Source organism: Lissotriton helveticus, chromosome 7 (genome assembly GCF_964261635.1).
Source record: "Lissotriton helveticus chromosome 7, aLisHel1.1, whole genome shotgun sequence".
Taxonomy (NCBI): domain Eukaryota; kingdom Metazoa; phylum Chordata; class Amphibia; order Caudata; family Salamandridae; genus Lissotriton; species Lissotriton helveticus.
The window spans coordinates 451,996,725-452,006,723 of record NC_136068.1 but is presented as its reverse complement, the minus strand read 5'-3'; the positions used below and the strand labels follow the sequence as shown (position 1 = coordinate 452,006,723).

General features: G+C 43.9%; 1 protein-coding gene across 1 annotated transcript in view; it reads left to right on the top strand.

Annotated features, from left to right (window-relative positions):
* Window positions 1-315: 315 nt before the first annotated feature.
* Window positions 316-9,999, top strand: part of PPP4C (protein phosphatase 4 catalytic subunit) — a 182,665-nt gene continuing 172,981 nt past the window's right edge. The window contains exon 1 of the mRNA XM_078652391.1: window positions 316-494. The gene's annotated coding sequence lies outside the window, so the exon portion shown is untranslated. The remainder of the gene's footprint in view (window positions 495-9,999) is intronic.

The window sequence follows — 9,999 nt, the reverse complement described above, 5'->3', positions numbered from 1 at the left end:
AAGCAGACGATAAGTACTGAAGGAGCCCGGTCGTGAACGTTAATCGATCTAACAAGCTGCGCGAACACGTACAGTCGACCCGCAGATCTTGTTCCTTTATCCGACGTGTACGCGAGAAGGAAATACAAGTTGTCCCGCTCCTATTGAACTGGTTGCGCGCTCACAAAGAATTGTTCAGCCTCTCTTAACAGGCCGAGAGCGCGCCTCCTGATTTCTGTTTTATTTGGTGTAGGGGTATGTACCACGCCTGCGCACGTCCTATACAATTTGCAACCTTGTTTTGTCATTGGCTACGCACTAGCCTTGCCTAGTTTCGTCATTTGCCGAGAACGCGCACGTCGCTCTCGCTCTCCCCTCCCCCTCTCCGGCAGTTCTATTCGTTCAGCAGCCTCAAACGAAGTCAGAGTTGTTTCCGGCAGGGACGGTCGGAGGAGGGGGAGTGAGGCCCGGGCCGGGAGTAAACGGTGGGCCTGGACACCGGCTGGTGAGCAGTGGTGAGTATAACGTTGTCTGTACAAGTTAGCTGTGTAATTGGCCTGATCTGAAGAGGCCTGGGCACGGTAGCGTCCTAACTGATTGATCCGGAGGTGAAATACAGCCGAAAGAGGGTGGGAGCTAGGAAGCCACTGTGAACGTGGGTGCTATGTTTTCGGTGGTGACTCGGGGGGGGGGGGGGGGTAATGTAAGGAGTATATATGTTTCGTGCCGAAAAGACTGTAAGGAGCGCTAATTGTAATATTGTTTTTGCCAGACTTTGGGGGTTTGGAGACCAGGAGTGTGCAGGGAGTGGGTTATTAGAGTTCACTATTTGTTGCTATCCTGGGAAATGCGATGGTGGACAGTGCGAGCGATTTCAGGGGCATTCGTGCGTTGTAGATAGTATAGAAACTGTGTAAGGGGCATAATGCTCCACATAATCTACCTAGGCAACGAAACCTGAAATGTCACAGCTTATTTTAAGGGGTGGAGTCTGCTAGACCCCCACCATCCTTCTGCTGTTTTCAGGTGCACGGCTATGTGTGGACAGTGAGAAATGTAAAGAGAGACCCAAAGTTAGTGAGCAGTAAAGCAGTCTTTGCTGGTTTTCATAACAACTCGTTATGTAAAAACCATGTCTTCTTAACCAACATGCAGCTTTTCAACAACATTTCGTCGTAATGTAGTTTAAACGAGTGAGTGAGTTCGCCCCCCCTCCGATAACCCCTACATCTGCGGATTTGTTTGCATTTCCACCCCCGTGACTTTATCCGTCTCTAGCCATAATTCATCTGTGTAATTTACCATTCTAACATTATACAAAAGATTCCTAGCTTCCCTTTCAAGAGGGCCCCTACACCCGCACCTAGTTGCCAGACTTGTCAGAATCTGAAAGCTTTAGGCCATGATGAAAACTGCCTTGTTGCCGATATACTAGCTTTAAGGTGTCCCTTAACTATCGACCACTCTCCTTGGAGAAATGCAGATTATTTGTATGCGACATGCAAGTTGTCTTGAGCATACATGGAGGTATTAAGCTGTTTGCTTTCTGTATGATATGTGCATTAAATTGTTATAGATGTTTTGATAGTCTGTTGTGGGTTATTCCCTTTGCTCTTAAAAGAGAGTAGGCTTTGAGAGTCCGTGTCTTCGGAATGTTTACAAACTTTCGATGGGGTTGTCCAACTTTGATGTGTGTGAGTACGGATGGGTGACTGCTATTCACCCATCCGTACTCACACTTTATATTATTCCAGGAAAGATGGTCAACCGAACCGGAGTATAGACCAGGTTATCTAAACTTTTTTAAGCCCGCTACCCCGAGTTTGCGGGGTCGATCAATGGGGGGCTTAACAATTAGGTGACACAGGATGATAGCTATAAAGTCAAACAGCTGGACTCCGAGAGTAGCGACATCCTAATAATTCAAATCCTAAGTCCAGAGTTTAAGGACCTCTTTATTTTTAACATTTATGCTAGGGGTAAGCCGGGGCGTAAAGCCTCGGACACCATTGCTTTGTTAGAATCATATCTTGATTTTTATAATGGAAAGGGGAACATCGTAGTAGCTGGAGATTTTAATTGCTATTTTGAACCACTAGTTAGTAATGACATAGACCTCACTCTGGAGGAAGACCGCTCTTGGAACATCCCACAACTGTCCCTACCCCCAATTAAGAAGTGGTCAGAGGCTGCACTCCAGCTAAAGTTTTATGCCTCAAACAGGGGTTAAAGGCAGTGAACTGAAGAATGGAATCTGATAAACAGGGAGCCCCCACTTTTAACAACGGACTGCGTAGGAGCCGTATAGACTACATCCTCCTTAATAAAGGAAGTTGGTCTTCTATTAAGGACATGGCCGTACTGGAAAGAGTGGAAAGCGATCACGAGCCGCTTGTATTCTCCTTCCAGTTGGCCGTATGTGATCCCTGAGAAGCCCGCCTAGAAGGGAACGATACCTTCCTCACCAATGATAAAAGGAGATTAAAATGTTCAAATTGTCTCCTGAGAGAGGATCACTTAGCAGAAATGAGAGAGCTGGCAGTAGAGGCGACAGCAGATCTCCAGAAATGCACCACACAGGAGGATATGGTGTCTAAAGTTATTCATATCCATACCATTTTTTTTAACAAACTCCGGGCTTTTTTTACTACTAATGTACCAAACTTGAAGAAGAGGCCTAGAAATAGGGAGGAAACCTGGTATGGGAAATCATGTAGGGATGCTTGCAAAGGCTATAAGATCGAAAAATAGGGACGGTATTAAAAATGCACGGATGGTGTACAAGAAAGCGCAACAGGACGCTAAACAGGTTTGGGATGAAGAGCACTGGAGGGAGCTGTATCATGCTAGTCGAGATAGGAACATGGGTATATTTTGGGATCTGGTTAAATGGGGTAAGGGGCATCCTAGGGGACAACCCCTCAATCCCGTTTCACCAGATCTCTGGGTTTCGCACTTCACGACCCAGTTCGCCCTTCCGGCTCTTGATATTGAGTTGAACCCAGACCCCCTGAATTTCCCCAAAGATATTATACCTCTAAACTTCAGTAAAATTGAGGTTGAAAGAACACAATACCATCCCGAAGGGTAGAGCGCCCGGGTTGGACTTGGTACCAGCCGATTTGTTCTTACATGAGGGGAGTGTGGGTGTCATATATTCAGTCCCTTGCCAACGCTATCGCCAAAGGCTCTCCCATACCAGACACCTGGAAGGGAGCTGAGATCATCCCGATCTTTAAGAAAGGGGATCGCTTCGATTCAGGAAATTATAGGCCGATAAGTTTAATAGATTGCATCCAGAAGGTGATAGCTAGGCTCGTTTTGACTAGAATCCAAGGCTGGATTGAGGAGGAGGATATTTTATCTCCTCTCCAGGCAGGGTTCCGCTCTCATACGAGCACTATAGATCAAGTTTTTAGATTTGTTTTAATTTACTGGCGGGTGGTAATACTCAGTGGAGGCTCACTTTTTGCGGCATTTGTCAACCTTAAGTCTGCTTTTGATGTAGTGCCGCGTGCCAAGATGTGGAGTGTCTTTGCAGGACAGGGTATGCTACTTGATGTACTGGCTTTTTTAATCAAACTTCACGGCGCTAACTTTGCGCAAGTTCGTTGGGGTCAGCAAGGAAAAGTAACAGACAGGTTTCCCATTTCCAGGGGGGTACGCCAAGGGTGTGTATCAGCACCAACACTCTACTCGCTGTACATTAACAGGGTGATTCAGTATTTTAAGAATCATCCCACTGATGCCCCTAAGCTGGATGGCAAACTGACCCCTCTGCTAATGTTTGGAGATGACACCTTGTTAATTTCTAAAACCCAGCAAGGCCTTCAGAAGGCCATAGTGCGTTTCGAGGTATTCTGCAAGGATTTTGGCCTTACCATTAATGTGTGCAAGACTAAGTTTATGGTGCTTCACAAGCTTGTAAGAGGGAGGGTGGTCATGAATGGTGCTATGTTAGAGCAGACCCAAGTCTTTTCTTACCTTGGCATAACTCTGTGCTCCAAATTAGACTGGAAGCCCCATATTAACCAGCTGGTTACCAAACACGCACAACTAGCTGGTGCCCTAACTAAGGAGCTTTGCCCCTCCGCTACAAAACCTATCACCCCAGCGCTCAAAATTTATGGCACTAACATTAGCGTGTCAGTTCTTTATGGGGCAGAGTTGTGGGGGTTTAGCACTTAGTATTACTAACGAGCTCCCAAAACAAGTTTGTGAGGGGAATAACAGGCCTTTCATCATCGACGCCATTACTGCCCCTCTCTTATGATTTGGGTTGCCAGAGAATAGAGGATGTAGCACGTTTTAGACCCGTGGCATACTGGAGGAGACAGTGGGTTACCCCAGAGCTCTCCCAGTATGCTCGGGCATTCCTCGAAGTTAGAGATGCTGACAGCGCCCGCAGAATCCCTTGGATGAGAGAGGCAAGGGCTGTCTATACTGCCATGGGCTTGAGTTCTTTGTGGGAGAAACCTATTGCTAATTCTTTTCCGTCTAGAAAGGTTTTTGTAGAGTTATATTGGACAGTTGTCTCTTTGAGAAGGTTTAGGAACTGCACCAGTCCTTCGCTCTCAAGAGACTTCCTGGAGCTTAAACATGAAATTGCTTATGAGGGATACTGGGATTTTATCACGCTCCCCGGAGACAGGAAGCGGTACCACCAATTTAGGGTGCGGCCGCTTTCTGTCAATTCCTTCATCTGCAAATGGCATGTTAATACCAACTCAAGCTGTCCATTTTGTCCATCTCAGCCGGAAAGTATAGCACATATTCTGTTTATTTGCCCAGAGTACAAGCATCGTAGGCATACGTGGTTGAAGCCTATTTGTTTGCAGATGGGCATTATCACAGTTTCTGAGACATTAAGGATTCTAAAAACAAATTGCTCATAACCTATAGTTATTGCTGTTGGAAATTTTTTACACTGGATGTGGGTAACTCGTGCGCGCAAGTTAAGCCAGAACTAGGATTTTGTTTTTAAAATGTTTTGTATATATTTATTGTAAAACAAAACATCTACTCTGTGATGCTTAATGTATTTTGGCCCTGGATTCTTCTTATGTTTTAATAGTTACGTTTTTTACTGAGCTTTTAAGATAAACTATTGTGTATTGGATGGACTAACTTGACAATCAAATCCTTTTCTAGAGCTACTCTGTTATTGATATGAGATTTGTAATGTTTAAGTTTTTTTTAATATGTTGTCTTTTATGATATGTATATCGAAATAAAGACTGAATGACTGCTATTCTCGGCTGCATTATTTGGAAGCTAAACATGTATTTAGCTCGGTGTTATTGCGATCCCAAATTGTTTTAAAGTTGCAACACTACTCTATGCTTTTCATTGTTGCAAAATTCAAGGCATTTCGAACGGTCTGGATGATGTGGCTAGGTCCTCCGTTGTAGAAATTGGCGTTTTGCTTGGTAGACCACTGGGATCCTTCTTCCTTTGTTGTGTTTTTTATTTTTAGGAGAACTGTGTCAAAGTTGTATGCAGATTCGGCCCGGTTCCAAGAGTTGTTTTTAGACAACACCGAGTAACGTGACTTAATCTGTTGCTTTGGCTCATAGTATTTTACGTGTAACTGATTGCTTGGTGGTTTGATAATTCTGGATGTGTTCAGTTGCTTAAAGAGAGGTGTGCTTGTTCATATGCATTGATTTATGGTTCAGACTGCAGGAGAAGTGGCTATGTGTGCACAGGTGGGCAACAGCTTGGTTTCTGAGTAGTGGTGCCTGAGCCAGGTATCTCTGGGAGTGTGGTGCTGAATTAAGTTGCTTATTTCAAGAACATGGCACCTACGATAGCCTTTCTAGCAGTGGAGAAGTGTGAACAGGCAAATCAAACCACACAGTTTGGAACTCTCTCTTATCATTAATTCCTAAAATTGACAGTTGTTTTCCCAGGCTCGAACTATTCACCACAGTTGAACGTGATGTGTGAGCAATTTTGCATGTTGGTGTTTCCTAAAAGGCATTTGCATATTCTAGCTATAATTGAACAAAGACCTGTTTCAGTTCAAACTGGGCGCAAGGCGTCTTAAGTCACCCTGGACTCGACTAGGAGTATGTGGTACCTAAAACTACTGAGCATTGTGCTTCGGTCAGGCTACCAGTTTGGGAGGACCTTCTGTCTCAAAACACAGGAGGGGGCTCTTGCATCTGAGCTACCAAGTGTGCCTTGCGGTCCAAAGTTGTTGATAAACTTCTCCCAGCACACATGGACTTTATCACCTGTGTGATGCCTGAAATACCTCCACCCTTACAGACCAGACTCTCAGATGTTCTTATGCTGGTCTCTATGTAGGCTGACTGGGTCGTGTTGGTACTGTGAAAGGCTATGTGAAGGGTTGCATTTATCCCCTCTTGGCCTCTCTCAGAGCTTACCAAACCATTTGTTCTTCTTAATGTCACTGTGATGTTTTTCATTAAAGGCTTGACTCATAAGTAAGCCATCTCCACCCTTCAACTTTTTGAGATGCCTCAGTGGGACCTGACACTGGTCCTGACATTTCTTATGTACACACCATTTGTGTCTCTGCTCCGCTTCTCTTAAGAGTTCCTGACGCTGAAGACTCTTATTGCCATCACACCGGCATGCCATGTAAGTTATCTACAGAAGTTGTCAGCCACTCGCCATACACCATCTTCTTTCCGGACAAGTTGGTGTTTAAGACTCGTGTGACCTTTCTTCCCAAAGTTGGTGCAGCCTTCCACGTTGGCCAATTAATTGCACTGCCAGTTTTCTTTGTCTCACCTCCCCTTGCTATGGAGGAAGAGGGACCCAATGCCTTGATCCAAAAGGGTGTTGAGTTTTTACATCTGCTTCACGAGAGACTATTTGGTAGATGAGCTCTTTTTCATGTTTATAAGGATAAAGAAAGGTTAAGAGCTGTAAAAGAGTACTGTCAAAATCTAATACACACTGGCCAATAACTAGCCCGCTGGAAAATCTCAGGGGTATTCAATGAGGACCAGGGCTGCTACAACTGCATTGGCGAGGGGGGTGCCCGTCCTAGACTTCTGCTAGGTTGCAATGTGGGAGAAAGTACATATGTTCATGCAATATTACTGCCATGCTAGTCGGGTCTGGTGGAAAGGTCCCTTTGCCTGCTGTGTTCAGAAAGTTTTTGTTTGATTCCACTATCCAATCATCCACCTTTTTTGAAGTACTGCAATTGTATCTATTCTAAAGGTGGTAAATCTGAGGTTAGAAGTATTCATCAGAAGAACGTAATTGTTTTTTCTCCTCCTGGCTGATGCTCTTATCTCGTAGATTCCTTACTGTCCTGCCACCTCTGTGTTCTTGTGAAGTGACCTCCTTGCCACCTAAAAAGGTCTTAATTTAGGGACTTCTACATTCTCACATGCAGTTTGTGCAATGTTCTGTGCCTGGAGATGCGGAGTGCAAAGGATAAATGAAACGGGCATCCGCATGCATTGGTAGTACTGGGGAAAATCTTTGGATCAAGTCAATTGCCTGGGATAAAGATGAGCAGTATGTGATTCGATACATTATTTACAATAAAGAATGTTCTCTCTGGTAAGTTAATCGTTCTTTTTTTGCCATGTTTTTAAAACTAAAAAAAGATTTGACTGGAAAAAAGCAGAGAGTAACAGTAACTATCCCAGGGAACTGATAAAGCAGCCCCCTTGCTCTGCAGCCCCATTTAATTCCAACAGTACAGGTCTTTAGAATTTCAAGCTTGGTCTGTAAGCCACAATCCTTTCTGCCAACCTAAAGTTATTCTTGGGTAGTACTATGGTCCAGTGAATGACCTGAAACATTCAAGAGCCTTCTCCAAAAAGAAAGTGTACTTTTGGGTTTTAGGCTTGTGAAAGCATCCATCCTAATTTGTTAAGGCTTTATTCTGGGGAAGAAAAATTGTCGTATAGAGGGCCTGTGCCTATCCAGTGTCATCACACCGCTTACATCTGTTTTGCCCTAAATGTTAGCTATTGGATGTGTATGCCAAACATAAGTTTGTCATTGTTACTGCTGTGCTTTGTAGTAAGTGAAGATAAAGGAGCTGAGATAAAATGGACCAACGTATGCCACTGTCAATCCTGCCGAAACTCTTGGAACCATCGCTTTCTGGCACCTCGTCTCCTTATTTGAATAATTTGCCAGCTGGGCAAAGTGATTATCATGCCACAGGCAAAGTTGCAAGCAATTTATAGACCAGAGTCTTCTAGCTTTTTATGATCTTTCACTCTCTAGTTCACACTGGCAGCCTCCTCCCTGCAGGCTAGGACAAATTGCTCCAGGTATTTGTGGGATTGGTCTTCTCCCTTCTGACTGTACAATTTTGTAAGCAAAGCCTAGCTTATCTAGTGTGTACACATTTCACTTAGAATCGTACTGCTTCTTGAGAATTGCAACTGGGCTTGTTTGAGCGTACATTTTGGCAAAAATGCTCTGGTGATGGAAAACAGCTCTTCAACAAAATTTGATTTTTGTTTGTTACCCACCAATACCAAACATTATCCAAAAGTAGTAGTGCCCTGATGTATGACTCGGTTACATTGTCCCCTATCCAGTTGGTAGGCTTTCTCTTGAAAGGTTTGTTAGCAAAATGAGGCTTGAATGAATTTTACCATTAGATGGGAGACTGCTCCATTAAGATTTCTGCCTGTGAGACCCTTTGCACATGCATTCTAATCCCTGCCACAACAATCATTAATCTGACTAGAGAGCTAAACATGATTTAAAGGAATGAAGCCCTCAGTCTGACCTGGAGTAACGCTATACTGCCTGTAGCTACTTTCTGGAAAGAGAAGAAATAAAGTTGAGGAAAGTAGGCTATTGGAGGAAGGGCCACAAAGAAGAGGAGTCTGAGAGGTGAGGAAGGACTGTGAGATAACAGGGAAGAGTAGAGGGTGAATTGAAAGAGGAATTGAGTAGCTTAATATATTTGCCCTTGGAGCATAAAAAGCGGTGAATGTGTATTTATATAGTACTTCGTACCAATTGTGTGCAATTTTTATTTAAATGCTGTATAGGGTGTTCCTACACATTTCCATGGTAGCTGTGAAGGTTACAATAGGCAGGAAAATAGGCAGAATGCAGAGAATAATGCAATTGGAAGAAGTATTAAATTAATCTGACAAAAGGGAGTGGCAATAAGGGGGGTTGTAATGGGTGGATGGCTACCTTTTTTACGGGGACCCTGAACTATGGCCTTTCAACAAGACTGCATGTGTGCTTTTGTGCATCATTTTTATATATGTAAGTGGATCATATGCGTACAGAAAAACAAAACTGTCTACAGAAATTTGTGGATTCACAGTCTGTATTGATGCACTCGAAAGGTCAATATGATATGTGTGCTATCTTGCTTGCTGGATGTTGACACCCATGGCAGACCACGGTTGAAGTAGGCTTCGGTGTGGCTTCCCACACTCTGCCAGGACACTGGGGAGACTATATTCCAAGAGACTTAGTTGCCCTTTGTACAGGTTGCCCGCGCAAAAATTCTGCCAACAATTACCTATGGCTGCGAAGCGGAGAAAGGAAGAGATGCCAAAAATACTTGATACTACAGTAAAAGCTGCTTATATGGTCATCTTTGGTCTGCCCAAATACACCTCGTCTGTGCAAATCAGGCTAGAGTTTGGCATACAGAAACCATCTTTTGCAAGACAAGGGGCATTTATTATCACCTGGGACGAAGTGCGGAAAGTCACTCCAGGAACTTTAAACGAATATCTATGGAATTGCCTCACCCACTGCCAAATATCTGAAAAGCAGCCTGCATAATATAGGGCTGAATCAGCTCTGGGAAACACCTACAACTACCACCGCGTTTAAAAAGCTGGTCTGGAAGACGGACAAACATCTCTTAGGTAGAGGGTAATGCATCTCTCTCGAAAATAGCGCATGAATAGATGACTTTGAATACCTTTACGGTGCCTGCCACTCAAAATTACTTTAATCTGGGGTATGCTAAACCACAAAAATCTATTTTTTGAAGTACAGGCTTGGTTTGCTACCCTGTATACAGCACCTTCCTCC